This window comes from Bos indicus x Bos taurus, chromosome 15, assembly GCF_003369695.1.
Source record: "Bos indicus x Bos taurus breed Angus x Brahman F1 hybrid chromosome 15, Bos_hybrid_MaternalHap_v2.0, whole genome shotgun sequence".
Classification (NCBI taxonomy): domain Eukaryota; kingdom Metazoa; phylum Chordata; class Mammalia; order Artiodactyla; family Bovidae; genus Bos; species Bos indicus x Bos taurus.
The window spans coordinates 61,843,746-61,856,868 of NC_040090.1; positions in this window are offsets into that span (position 1 = coordinate 61,843,746).

Sequence of the window (13,123 nt, forward strand, 5' to 3'; positions counted from 1 at the left end):
GTCAGCAGTCCTGACTTTTATTAAAGTCAGGTGCTTCATACAAATGTATACAGAGGTCTTAGGGGTGTTACATCATCTTCTGGCCAGGGGGGGCCTGCTGACAATTTATGACCCTCTCCTTGTGACAGCGGTCAGTCAACCAGAACACTTATTTCTCCAGGGGTGATTATTCTTAAAACAGACGCCACCTTCCGAAGGTGCCATATAAAATTACATTCCTATAGGGTGAGGGTATAGTGGGTTTTAATTAAGGAAAGAATTTGCTTAGCCTAAGGTCTAACATGATTAATATCAAGGTTAATACTTATATCTCTTATATGTTAGTTATATTCATTAATGTGTATAAGGGCAGGGGATGTGGAGACTTAGCAGTAAACATTGGCTCAACAAATGAAAAACCCTTCACCAATACAATTTCTAATCAGCCCACTATACTTATAGTTTTCTAACTTCTCTAAAGAACCTGTTTTTAGAAGGTTTAAAGCATCTCGTGCCTCTCACGGTTGGGAGGCTGTGAACAATCACACGTGGCCGGACAAGCCTGTCAGGCAGGCTAGAGAACCTTCAGAGGAGTTTGTAAGTTGGAATACTCCTGTCACACCCAGGAATTATTATTAACTGGAGCTCTAAGTTAACTCTTTTTCAGAGAGAGGTGGTGGGGGACAGCCTCCCATAAAGTCAGAGGTGTAGGTGAGAGCACAAAGTAGTAAAGTAGGCAGACTCTGGTTTTTGGGGGTAGATGCTCGAGAATTTCCAGGGGTACTCCTGAGGTTTGATCCCGCCTTTGCGTATGTCGAGCCTCCTTCCTCATGACCTTTGCCATGGGCGGAGCTCCTCACACTGGCTCCCGGCATATAGTCTTTCCCATTCTATTGTTTTCTTCTCTTTTTGTGTATTTTTCAATTAAGAAGGCTTTCTTATCTTTCCTTGCTAGTCTCTGGAACTCTGCATTCAGTTGGGTATATTTTTCCCTATTTCCTTTGCCTTTCACCTCTTTTCTTTTCTCAGCTATTTGTAAGATCTCTTCAGACAACCACTTTTCCTTCTTGCATTTCTTTTTCTTGGGGATGGTTTTGGTCACCACCTCCTGTACAATGTTACGAACCTCTGCCCATAGTTATTCAGGCACTCTGTCTACCAGATGTAGTCCCTTGAATCTATTCATTACCTCCACTGTATAATCATAAGGGATTTTATTTAAGTAATACCTGAATGACAGAGTGGTTTTCCGTACTCTCTTCAATATGAGCCTGAACTTGCAATAAGAAGCTGATAATCTGGGCCACAGTCAGCTCCCGGTGTGGTTTTTGCTGTCTGTATAGAGCCTCTCCATCTTCAACTGCAAATATAATCGATCTGATTTCAGCCCTGACCATCTGGTGATGTTCATGTGTAGAGTCGTCTCTTGTGTTGTTGGAAGAGAGTATTTGCCACGACTAGTGCGTTCTCTTGGCTAAACTCTGTTGGTCTTTGCCCTGCTTCATTTTGTACTCCAAGGCCAAACTTGCCTGTTACTCCAGGTATCTCTTGACTTCTTACTTTTGTATTCCAGTTCCCTATGAAAAGATCTTTTATTGATGCTAGTTCCAGGTGGTCTTTTAGGTCTTCATAGAATCATTCAGCTTCAGTTTCTTCAGCATCAGTGGTTGGGGCACGGACTTGGAATACTGTGGTATTTAATGGTTTGCCATGGAAACGAACCGAGATCATTCTGTTGTTTTTGAGATTGCACCCAAGTACTGCATTTCAGACTCTTTTGTTGACTACGAGCGATACTCCATTTCTTCCAAGGTAGCCTTGCCCACCGTGGTAGATATCATGGTCATCTGAATGAAATTCACCCATACCCATCCATTTTAGTTCATTGATTCCTAAAATGCTGATGTTCACTCTCACCATCTCCTGTTTGACCGCACCAATTTACCTTGATTCGTGGACCTAACATTCCAGATTCTTACACAATATTGTTCTTTACAGCATGGGACTTTACTTTCACCATCAGATACAACCACAACTGATTGCTGTTTCTGCTTTGGCTCAGCCTCTTTCTTCTTCCTGTAGCTATTTCTCTGCTCTTCTGCAGTGGTATATTAGACACCTAGTGAACTTGGGGATTCATCTTTCAGAGTCATATCTTTTTGCCTTTTCATGCTGTTTATGGGGTTTTCAAGGCAAGAATAATGGCATGGTTTGCCAATCCCTTTTCCAGTGGACCACCTTTTGTCAGGCTGTATCAGGGACATGCCCTTCAGCTGCTATGTAGCTGGATGCCATGCCGGGCACCCTGGTTGTCTCACTGCTGGTCCTCCTTGAGCATTTGAACCTTCACTGTCCACTGGGTGTTGGTCAACGTGCAGCCAGGGATCGAGGCAAAGGCCCTGCTGGAGTGGCTGAGAAGAGGGTCTGGGGAAGGCTGGAGCTGATGTTGGAGGACACCCAGGATGGGAGGGCACCCTGGCCTCATCACTGCTGCTGACCACCCTGGAACCCATCCGCTGCCCAGGAGTCTCAGAGCCAATCAGCTGCTCAGGAGCAGTTGGTACCCCGACCTCTCTGCTGCCACGGTCACCCTGGGAACTGGGGGTGCTGGTCACTACCCTGCTTCCACCTCCAACTCTGGGTTGATCTTTGCAAAGCCGCTTCCCTGGCCACCAACGCCTCTTCAGGCCACCACGATGTTATCCTGTGGCGATACTTGTTATAGGTTTAGTACCAAATATTTTTCCAGATCACAGTGAACCTGAAAAGCACTTGGGTTAGTTTTCACTATATTTCTGAGAATTTTTATGAATAATAAATTTATATAAGTGCTTACTTATTTAAGCCAATTAAACAGAGATCTTGTAGAGATTAATTTTGCTAATATTATCTGAGGTTTGAAAATACCACACAGCTACAACACACACTTGTGTACAGACACACATGAATATACAGACAAGCACAAACTGATAGTTTAGTTTTTAAATTTTGACCATAAGACAGGTATGATAATGTAAAATTCAGTTACAAAAGAAACAGTTGGAATAAGTTAAGTTTATATGCTCAGATGGCTAAATCTTTTTCTACTAATATTTGTGGAGAAGACGTAAGATTTTTCATTCACTCAAATTTCAAATGACCTTTCAGCATTTGGTTCTTCTGATAAGAATTATCTCCCTGAAGTCTGTAGAATATGTACATCTCAAAGGCATACATTTTTATCTTTGAAGAAGAGTCCTTAAAAGGAAAAAGTTCTTATCAGGCTCCAATATGTTCTTCCAGTATCTTATCAGGTTTCAGGCAGGACAAACAGTAAATATTCCTGGGAGTATTAAATAACTTCCTGGACCCAAAAGGCATTCATTCTCAAAGACAGTTCAAAGGTTCCTACATTCCCAAGATTCAGAGTCACTTCCAAAGAGAGCCGAAAGAATGCACTGACAGCTACATGTCCCAGGCAGGGAGACAGCCAAGCCAAGCTTTTGTTTTTAAAAAGGTAACCATTTAACAGTCTCTTCACAGTGGAAAGGCAATTTACATGGAAGATTACTAGAATTAATGCTCCAATACCGGAAGCTAGGGTGGAGCAATAGGAATTTCATCAGTCCTATAGTCTTTTGTTTTCCTTACCTTTTAAGATATGCGCATTTATTAAGACACTGCTCTTTTTTTCATCATTCTTTTGTATATTTATTTATTTATTTTTGATTGCACTGGGCTTCTTTGTTACTGCACTGGCTTTTCTCTGGTTGCGGTGAGCAAGGGCTACTCTCTAGTTTTGAAGCAAGGGCCTATCATGGTGGTGACTTTTCTTGCTGAGAAACACAGGCTCTAGGCATGCAGTCTTCACTAGCTGCTGCAAGTGGATCAGTAGCGGCAGCTCCCAAGCTCTAGAGGGTAGGCTTAGTGTTGTGGTGCACAGGTTTAGTGGCTCTGCAGCATGTGGGATCTTCCCAGACCAGGGATAGAACTCATGTCCCCTGCATTGGCAGGTAGATTCTCATCCACTGTACCACCAGGGAAGTCCTCAGTACGTTTTATAATTTTTCATTAGCCTTTTGCAGCAAAATTTTCAAAGAAACTATCTTGGAATTTTGAAGCTTTGTGGAAGCTTCAGCATGTCAATTAAAATAAGTATCTGGGTTAGGAAGATCCCCTGGAGAAGGAAATGGCAACCCACTCCAGTATTCTTGCCTAGGAAATTGCATGGACAGAGGAGGCTGGTGGGCTACAGTCCATGGGGTCACACAAGAGTCAAACATAACTTAGCAACTAAACAACACCTCTTCTTTAAATGATCTTATCCAATTAGAGTGCTCCTCCTAATGACCACTGTAATTCTAGTTTGTGATTTCCAAGTGCTGGCAGCAGTTTAGAAGGACCCTAGCTATAGGAGTTTAATCCTGTCAGTGAAAAATTAATCAGTCAATCTAATAAGTGGAAATCTTTATTAGAGCCAAATTGGAGGATTTAACCTGGGAAGAGCACCTCAGAAAGCTCTGAGAACTGCCCCACCTGTTAGAAGTCAAGGCACAGTTATGTAAGTTTTTTAAGACTGTACATCAAATGATGTATTATTGACACTTTACATACTTCAAATCTAAGCAGCATGTGACCCTGACAACATGGTTGATGTCAACTAAAAAGATGCACAACGTCAGAGTTGTCAGTTAAGTTTTATTTGGGGGCAAATGAGGACTGCAGCCTGGGAGACAGCATCTCAGCTCTGAGAGACTTCTCCAAAGAGGCAATGGGAGAAGGTCAATGTATAGCATTTTGGTGATGGGGGAGTTTAATGTAAAAAAGCACTCACTTTACAAAAGGTTTTTTGCTAGTCACAAGGAAATGACGTCACCATGAAGGAATTCAGTGCTTTTCTAGATATGAGGAGATGCAAGGATTTGGATCATGAAATTAGTTCCTGAAAATATCTAAGTATTTAAAGACCCGTTCCATCAGTTTCCCTAGAGCACAGAGTGCAACACTCTCCAACCTGAATTCCCTCCAGAGAGTATTCAAGGTCAGCAGCTGCAGCAGCACCGGCAGATGGCAAATGCCCGTGTTGTTGTTCTTCAGTCGCTGGCAAGTGCCAATTTTTAGTTGACATTGACTTTAAAAAATGCACAACATGGTGAGAGTTGAGAGTTAAGTTTTATTGGGGCCAAAATGAGAACTGCAGCCCAGGAGACAGCACCTCAGATAGCTCTGAGAAACTGCTTCAAAAATCCAGTGGGGGAGATTAGTATATGTGTGATTTTGGTGAAGGGAGAATGCATGCAATGAAGCACAGATCTTTCCAGAAACTTTCTGCTAGTTTCGTGAAGTTTTTGCTAGTCCTAAGAAACAGTCATCACCATGAAGGATTTTAGTGCTTTTCTAGACATGAGGAGAAACAAGAATTAGGCTCATAATATTGGCTCCTAAAAATATCTAACTTTCTGAAGACCTGTCTTGCCAGTTTTCCCCGAGCACAGAGTGCCTCATTTCTGCTCTCCACCCTGAACTCCTTTCGGGCGGTGTTGAAAATCAGCAGCTGCAGCAATACATGATTTCATCCTTGTAGAGGTCTTTGGCAAGTGTCCCTGGCAAGTGCCAATTTGTAGTTGACAAGATCGAGATGGAATGTTATCTTTTAAGGAGTTGTCTTGCTGGTGCTAGGAAACTGTCACTCTTCAGGGTGAGCAGCTTTTTCTGCCAATGGGGGAGATTTGGTCAATGCATGGTGTGGGGACAGAGGAAGCTAAAGGCAGAGAAATTTTTGTTTAAATGTTTCTTGTCTTGCTATAAAATATGAATTTTATTTCACAACCCACATTTATGTCCAGCTTATGTCTAACCACAAATGGGGTGTAATTCTCATTTCTGTCTGGCCATAATTTGGGGTCCCCACCCTGGAGGTTTCCCTGGTGGCTCAGATGGTAAAGAATCTGCCTGCAGTGCAGGAGACCTGGATTTGATCCCTGGATTGGGAAGATGCCCTGGAGAAGAGAATGGCTACCCACTCCAGTGTTCTTGCCTGCTAAATTCCATGACAGAGGAGCCTGGTGGGCTACAGTCCATGGGATCTCAGAGTCATACACGACTGAGCAACTAACACACACACACATACACCCTAGAGGTTACCAAGCCAGACTCTCAGAACACAAAGCAAGTTTTGTAAGATTTTGTAGATATTCAGTATCTTCCAGAACCACAGTTCTTAGACATAAAATAAGCAGATGTGCTGAAAGATGGCAAAGAGTTAAATAACTCTCTGGATCTTAGGAATCCCATTTTTAACTCAAAACAAAATTTCATTCACCTAAGATCTTGCAGCACTGGATCAGTCCACTCAAATCCAATCCAGTCCAATCCAAGACAAAGTCTGGTTTTTAGATTGGATCCTCTCCAGCTCCAGCTGATAACTACCAACAATTCCCATGGAACTCTGGACTAAGGGGAAAGGTTGAACCAGCAGAACTCAACAATTGAGGAGTGCAGGCTGGGGGCTCTGCATGGATGAGGAACTGCACACTGCCACCAACTACTGCCACACGGATCTTTGGGCAGAATCAAGGGCTGGGAATTGCAGGCTAAAACGTTAGGGGCTGGTCTCTATGTAGACCCATCTACTAGCTCAACGCGGCACCAAGCTGACCTACCCTGTGAAGAATAGCCTATTAAATCAGGAGTTCAGTGCAAAGAGAGCAGACTGAGCTCAGAACTTACTCATGGCGCTTGAGAATGGCAAGAAAGATAGTGAATTTAAAGAGTAACATGTCTTGTGTTTCTCATTGTCCCCAAATGCTATCAAGTTCACTCCTAATCCCTACTGCTGCCCCCAAATTTGTTAAATAAAAATGCATCAGAATAAATTTGAAGATTTTTGTGCTGAAAGTTTTCACTTTCATCTCAGGTTCAAAGGATTTGTTAACAAAATAAGCCACTCGTTCTATACAAATAAATAATATCAATGTTTATTAAAGAATTATCTAGCTTACTTTCAATATACTAACATTAAAAGAAAAGAGAAAGAGAAACAGCAGAGGATACATCACCAAATTGGGTTTTGACCAACATCCAGAGTCAAACAGCGCTGGGCAGTCCCGAGACACAGCACATGTGGAGTCCCAATTGGGAAAAGGTCCCAGGTGGTGGATCTACTCCAGGGGTGAGACTTCAAAGATTGCAGTAGATTGCAGTTTGGGGCTCCTGTTTATAATCCCAGGATGCAAACTGATATCATTGTCAATCTGTGAGCAAATAGCAGCTCTGGTTTCATGTTAATAATATTTGTTTTGTCTTATAAAATGTGGAATGTTGTTAAGCCTGGGCCTTGGTTGGCCAGGTACCCTTCAAGGGCTCAACAATTTCAAGATTTGTCCCCAGCCTTATCTATGGTGCTGCAAGTCTTGAATTCACAGCAGGTAGTAAGAGCAGTGTCTAGGCGGGTTAGAAGCAAGGTCAGAGGCCTGCTCTGCTTTGTCTCTGAAGCCTAAACAAGACTATTTATTTAATTTCCCTAACAAAGATGTAATTGACTTTATTAATTTATTCATGAATTGGGCAGCATCCCACCTAGAAAATAGAAAGAGGCTCTGTCAAGCTGCAGAAAAGGAAAGGGAGCAGAGAAAAAGAAATTATTAGCAAATTATAAAGCAAAATAATTAGCATTGTTTTAGGCACAGTTCTCCTAAAGATAACAGAAGGGGCCCTTTCGGGATGGGTGGAATATCTCATTAGTGCTGACTAGGTAATTTCCTATTGACTGGTTAAAGGTTACTTTCCTGGGAGAGGCTGTCACTGCAGTTAGTTTAGGTATTAAGTTTGTTTTGCTGACACAGGGCCTTAAAGCAGTGACTGTATCTGGGGCCTCTTATTTCTTCTTAATAAAATGTATGACATAATGATTTGATATTTGTTTATATTGTGAAACGATCACCACAATAAGTCTAGTTAGCATCTGTCACCACACATAGTTACAAAACATTTTTTTCTTGTGATGTTAACTTTTAAGATCTAGTCTCTTACCAACTTTCAAATACGCCCTTTAGTTTTCTAAATTCTTTTGGTATAACTTCCTTATATTTGACTCCTGAAAATGTGGATATTTAAAGAGGCAGTATGCAGAGATGATATGAGGAGACTGACTTTCGGAGACAAGCAATCTTGTTTTGAATCTTGTCCTGTGACCAAAGTACACGGGAGACGTGTGCTTTGGACGCATCTCTCTGAGGCTCAGTTTCCTCACATATCAAATGGGAATGGAGGGAAACACCCACTCCACAGGGTAGTTTACAGAATAAATGAGATAATATGAAGCTCTCGGTAGTATCTGGCATTAGACCATGACAGCTAATAAACTTTATTTCCCTTCTTACGTTTCTCCATGTATTCACCATCCACTTCCACCTGAGCGCACACACACACACACACACACACACACACACACACACACGCACCTGTCAGAAACAGGGCCTTTTCTTCCTATAAGAAATAAACCCGGAATTTCCCTGATGGTCCAGTGGCTAAGATTCCACACACCCAATGCAGGCCCAGGGTCAGTCCTTGGTCAGGGAACTGGATCCCACATTCCACAACTAAAATATCCCACATGTCGCAATTAAAAAAAAAAAAAAAGATTCCACATGCCTCAACGAAGACCTGGTGCAACCAAATGAATAAATAAATATTTGAAAAAGAAATAAACCCATCTTGCTTTAGGTCACTTCTTTTCCTACAGTGTATAAACTCATTGCTCACTCCAAAGGAATAAAAACATCACTGCTTTCCCCACCATTCTTTCTGGCTCTTAGACATATGTTGCATATTCCCTATCTTCTTTCAACACATGCACTTTATAACTGAAAGAGAAGATGGCAGGACATAGAAGCCTACTTTGTTTTGCTTGCTTATCTTCCAAATTTTAAACTCTTGATTTTGTTGCACAAAAGAAATCCCGTGTAAACTAGACTACAGAAAATGGCAAGTCACAGCTTGGAATTTTGCTAACTCTACATATGATTGTCTCTGGAACCACAAAACCCATACAGCAGAACAAAACTTTATATTCACATCTGTAGTTATGCTCAAAATTTGGCCTTTGATTTTTCCTAAAATGGTAATGACCTTGCTCATGAATGGCTCCTCACCCCCATGAATGGTACACATTTTGTCTAGGACTTAATTATACGTCACAGAGCTCAGTTCAGGAAATGAGAGTAAAAACAGTTAAAGGTAAGTGTGTTCTTAGTTGCTCAGTCATGCCGGCTTCTTTGCAGCCCCATGGACTATAAACCACCAGGCTCCTCTGGCCATTCTTCAGGCAAAATACTGGAGTGGGTTGCCATTTCCTTCTCCAGGAGATCTTCCTGACCCAGGGATTGAACCTGTGTCTCCTGCATTCCCGGCAGATTTCTAATCTGCTGAGTCATCAGAGGAAGAATGTCAAAGGTATAGGCATTGAAAATCCTAACATTTGGGGCGAGATGTCATGAAATTCCACCTGCCCCCAAAAGGGCTCCTCAGTTGAGGTCTTTTAGGAGACACCAAAAGAGAGATATCTTCTTTTTCTGGCTCCAAGACTGCAAGATGGCCTATAAGGTATTTTTAGAGTCATTAACTCACGTTTTACAGCCATTTGATTAAAAAAAAAAAAAAAAATTGACAGGTAGAGATACTTCCAGAAAGCTCTCAGATATCATATTCTGAACACAATGCCTTCTAAGGCCAGAGGCACACATGAAGCAGAGTCTCTGGACCTTCCAAAGATGCCTGCAATAAAAGGGATAAAAATGAAGTGCAGGGGAGGACTTCTGACTGGCTGGGTGGGCAGCCTTCACAGAAAAGGTTTAATTTAAGCTAAGCCTTGATGGGCAAGCAGCATCTCAACAGACTATGGGAGGAAGGAGTCTTTCATCCCTGAGCACGTGGACTTGGATTTGTTAGACGTTGTCTCTGAAGGTCAGAGTGCTAATTGTCATAGCGGATAGGAATCTCAGTCCTTAAGCTCTGATGAGTGAGAAATGAAACCTTACTTTCTACTCTTTTTTTGGGGGGGGCCATGCCACACGTTTACAGGATCTTAGTTCCACGATTAGGGATTGAACCCTAGCCCTGGCGGTGAAAGTGCCAAATCCTAACCACTGGACTCCAGGGAATTCCAGGAACCTTACTATATATATATATATATATATATTTATTTAACTTTTTTATTTTGTATTGGAGTATAGCAGGTTAACAATGATGTGACAGTTTTAGCTGAACAGCAAAGGGACTCAGCCAGACATACACATGTATCCATTCTCAGCCAAACTCCCCTCCCATCCAGGCCACCACATAACATTGAGCAGTTTCCTGTGCTGTACAGTAGGTCCTTGCTGGTTATCATTTTAAACATAGTGTGCATATGCCCATCCCAAACTCCCTAACTATCCCTTCCCCTCATTCTTCCCAAACAACCATAAGTTCATTTTCTAAGTCTTTTTCTATATTTTAATTTTTACTCCAAGTTCTCACTATGCTGAGGTAGTAAAAACTTAATTTTAGTAATTGCTAACGGCCCCTCAGAGAAGGCAATGGCACCCCACTCCAGCACTCTTGCCTGGAAAATCCCATGGACTTTCCATGGAGGAGCCTGGTGGGCCACAGTCCATGGTGTCCCTAAGAGTCGGACAAGACTCAGCGACTTCACTTTCACTTTTCACTTTCATGCATTGGAGAAGGAAATGGCAACCCACTCCAGTGTTCCTGCCTGGAGAATCCCAGGGACGGGGGAGCCTCGTGGACTGCCGTCCATGGGGTCACACAGAGTCGGACACGACTGAAGCGACTTAGCAGCAGCAGCAGCAGCAACAGCCCCTCTGTCCCCATAGAGGGGAGATAGATGTAGAACTATACAAATATAGAACTTGTATCTAAGTTCTGTAGGTAAATAATACCAAGGCATGGGGGATAGGATAGATAGGAAGCAAAGAGGAATCTAAAGTTTTATCTATTGCCAGAAAGTTTATTAACAATAAGGAAAGAAAGAACAGGTCGTAAAAAGTCATACATGACTGAGCAGCCAAGCACACACAAAGAAATGAGAGAACACCTCAAGAGAGAGTGGGCCACACTGAGAGAGGCAAAGGGCCCTGGAGGGCTGGATACAGAGTTTTTAAGGCAAGATCATTTGCATAATCCAGGGACGTCATCAACTGACAACCTTGATTGACAATTGCAGGTTATATAACAAGATGCTCTACCGCTCATGGGCTTCCCATAATTCAGTCTGTTATTATAGATAATTATAGATAATTATAATCAATAATTATAGGATTGATTATATTCTTTGCAGCCAAAGATGGAGAAGCTCTATACAGTCAGTAAAAACAAGACCAGGAGCTGACTGTGGCTCAGATCATGAACTCCTTATTGCCAAATTCAGACTGAAATTGTGGGACCACTAGACCATTCAGGTATGACCTAAATCAAATCCCTTATGATTATACAGTGGAAGTGAGAAATAGATTTAAGGGACTAGATCTGATACACAGAGTGCCTGATGAACTATGGACAGAGGTTCATGACATTGTACAGGAGACAGGGATCAAGACCATCCTCAAGATAAATGCAAAAAAGCAAAATGGCTGTCTGAAGAGGCCTTACAAATAGCTGTGAAAAGAAGAGAAGCGAAAAGCAAAGGAGAAAAAGAAAGATATACCCATTTGAATGCAGAGTTCCAAAGAACAGCAAGGAGAGATAAGGAAACTTTCCTCAGTGATCAGTGCAAAGAAATAGAGGAAAACAATAGAATGGGAAAGACTAGAGATCTCTTCAAGAAAATTAGAGATACCAAGGGAACATTTCATGCAAAGATGGGCTCGATAAAGGACAGAAATGGTATGGACCTGACAGAAGCAGAAGATATTAAGAAGAGGTGGCAAGAATACACAGAAGAACTGTACAAAAAAGAGCTTCACAACCCAGATAATCAAGATGATGTGATTACTCACCCAGAGCCAGACATCCTGGAATGTGAAGTCAAACAGGCCTTAGGAAGCATATCTACGAACAAAGCTAGTGGAGGTGATGGAATTCCAGTTGAGCTATTTCAAATCCTGAAAGATGATACTGTGAGTGCTTCACTCTATATGTCAGCAAATTTGGAAACTCAGCAGTGGCCACAGGACTGGAAAAGGTCAGTTTTCATTCCAATCCCAAAGAAAGGCAATGCCAAAGAATGCTCAAACTACTGCACAATTGCACTCATCTCACACGCTAGCAAAGTAATCCTCAAAATTCTCCAAGCCAGGCTTCAGCAATACATGAACATGAACTTCCAGATGTTCAAGCTGGTTTTAGAAAAGGCAGAGCAACCAGAGATCAAATTGCCAACATCCACTGGATCATCAAAAAAGCAAGAGAGTTCCAGAAAAAAACATCTATTTCTGCTTTATTGACTATGTCAAAGCTTTTGACTGTGTGGATCACAATAAACTGTGGAAAATTCTGAAAGAGATGGAAACACCAGACCACCTGACCTGCCTCTTGAGAAACTGTATGCAGGTCAGGAAGCAACAGTTAGAACTGGACATGGGACAACAGACTGGTTCCAAATAGGAAAAGGAATACGTCAAGGCTGTATACTGTCACCCTGCTTATTTAATTTATATGCAGAGTACATCATGAGAAACGCTGGGCTGGAAGAAGCACAAGCTGGAATCAAGACTGCCAGGAGAAATATCAATAACCTCAGAAATGCAGATGACACCACCCTTATGGCAGAAAGTGAAGAGGAACTAAAAGGCCTCTTGTTGAAAGTGAAAGAGGAGAGTGAAAAATCTGGCTTAAGGCTCAACATTCAGAAAACTAAGATCATGGCATCCGGTCCCATCACTTCATGGCAAATAGATGGGGAAACAGTGTCAGACTTTATTTTGGGGGGCTCCAAAATCACTGCAGATGGTGATTGCAGCCATGAAATTAAAAGACGCTTATTCCTTGGAAGGAAAGTTACGACCAACCTAGACAGCATATTAAAAAGCAGAGACATTACTTTGTCAACAAAGGTCCATCTAGTAAAGTCTATGGTTTTTCCCACGGTCATGTATGGATGTAAGAGTTGGACTATAAAGAAAACTGAGCACTGAAGAATTGATGCTTTTGAAGTGTGGTGTTGGAG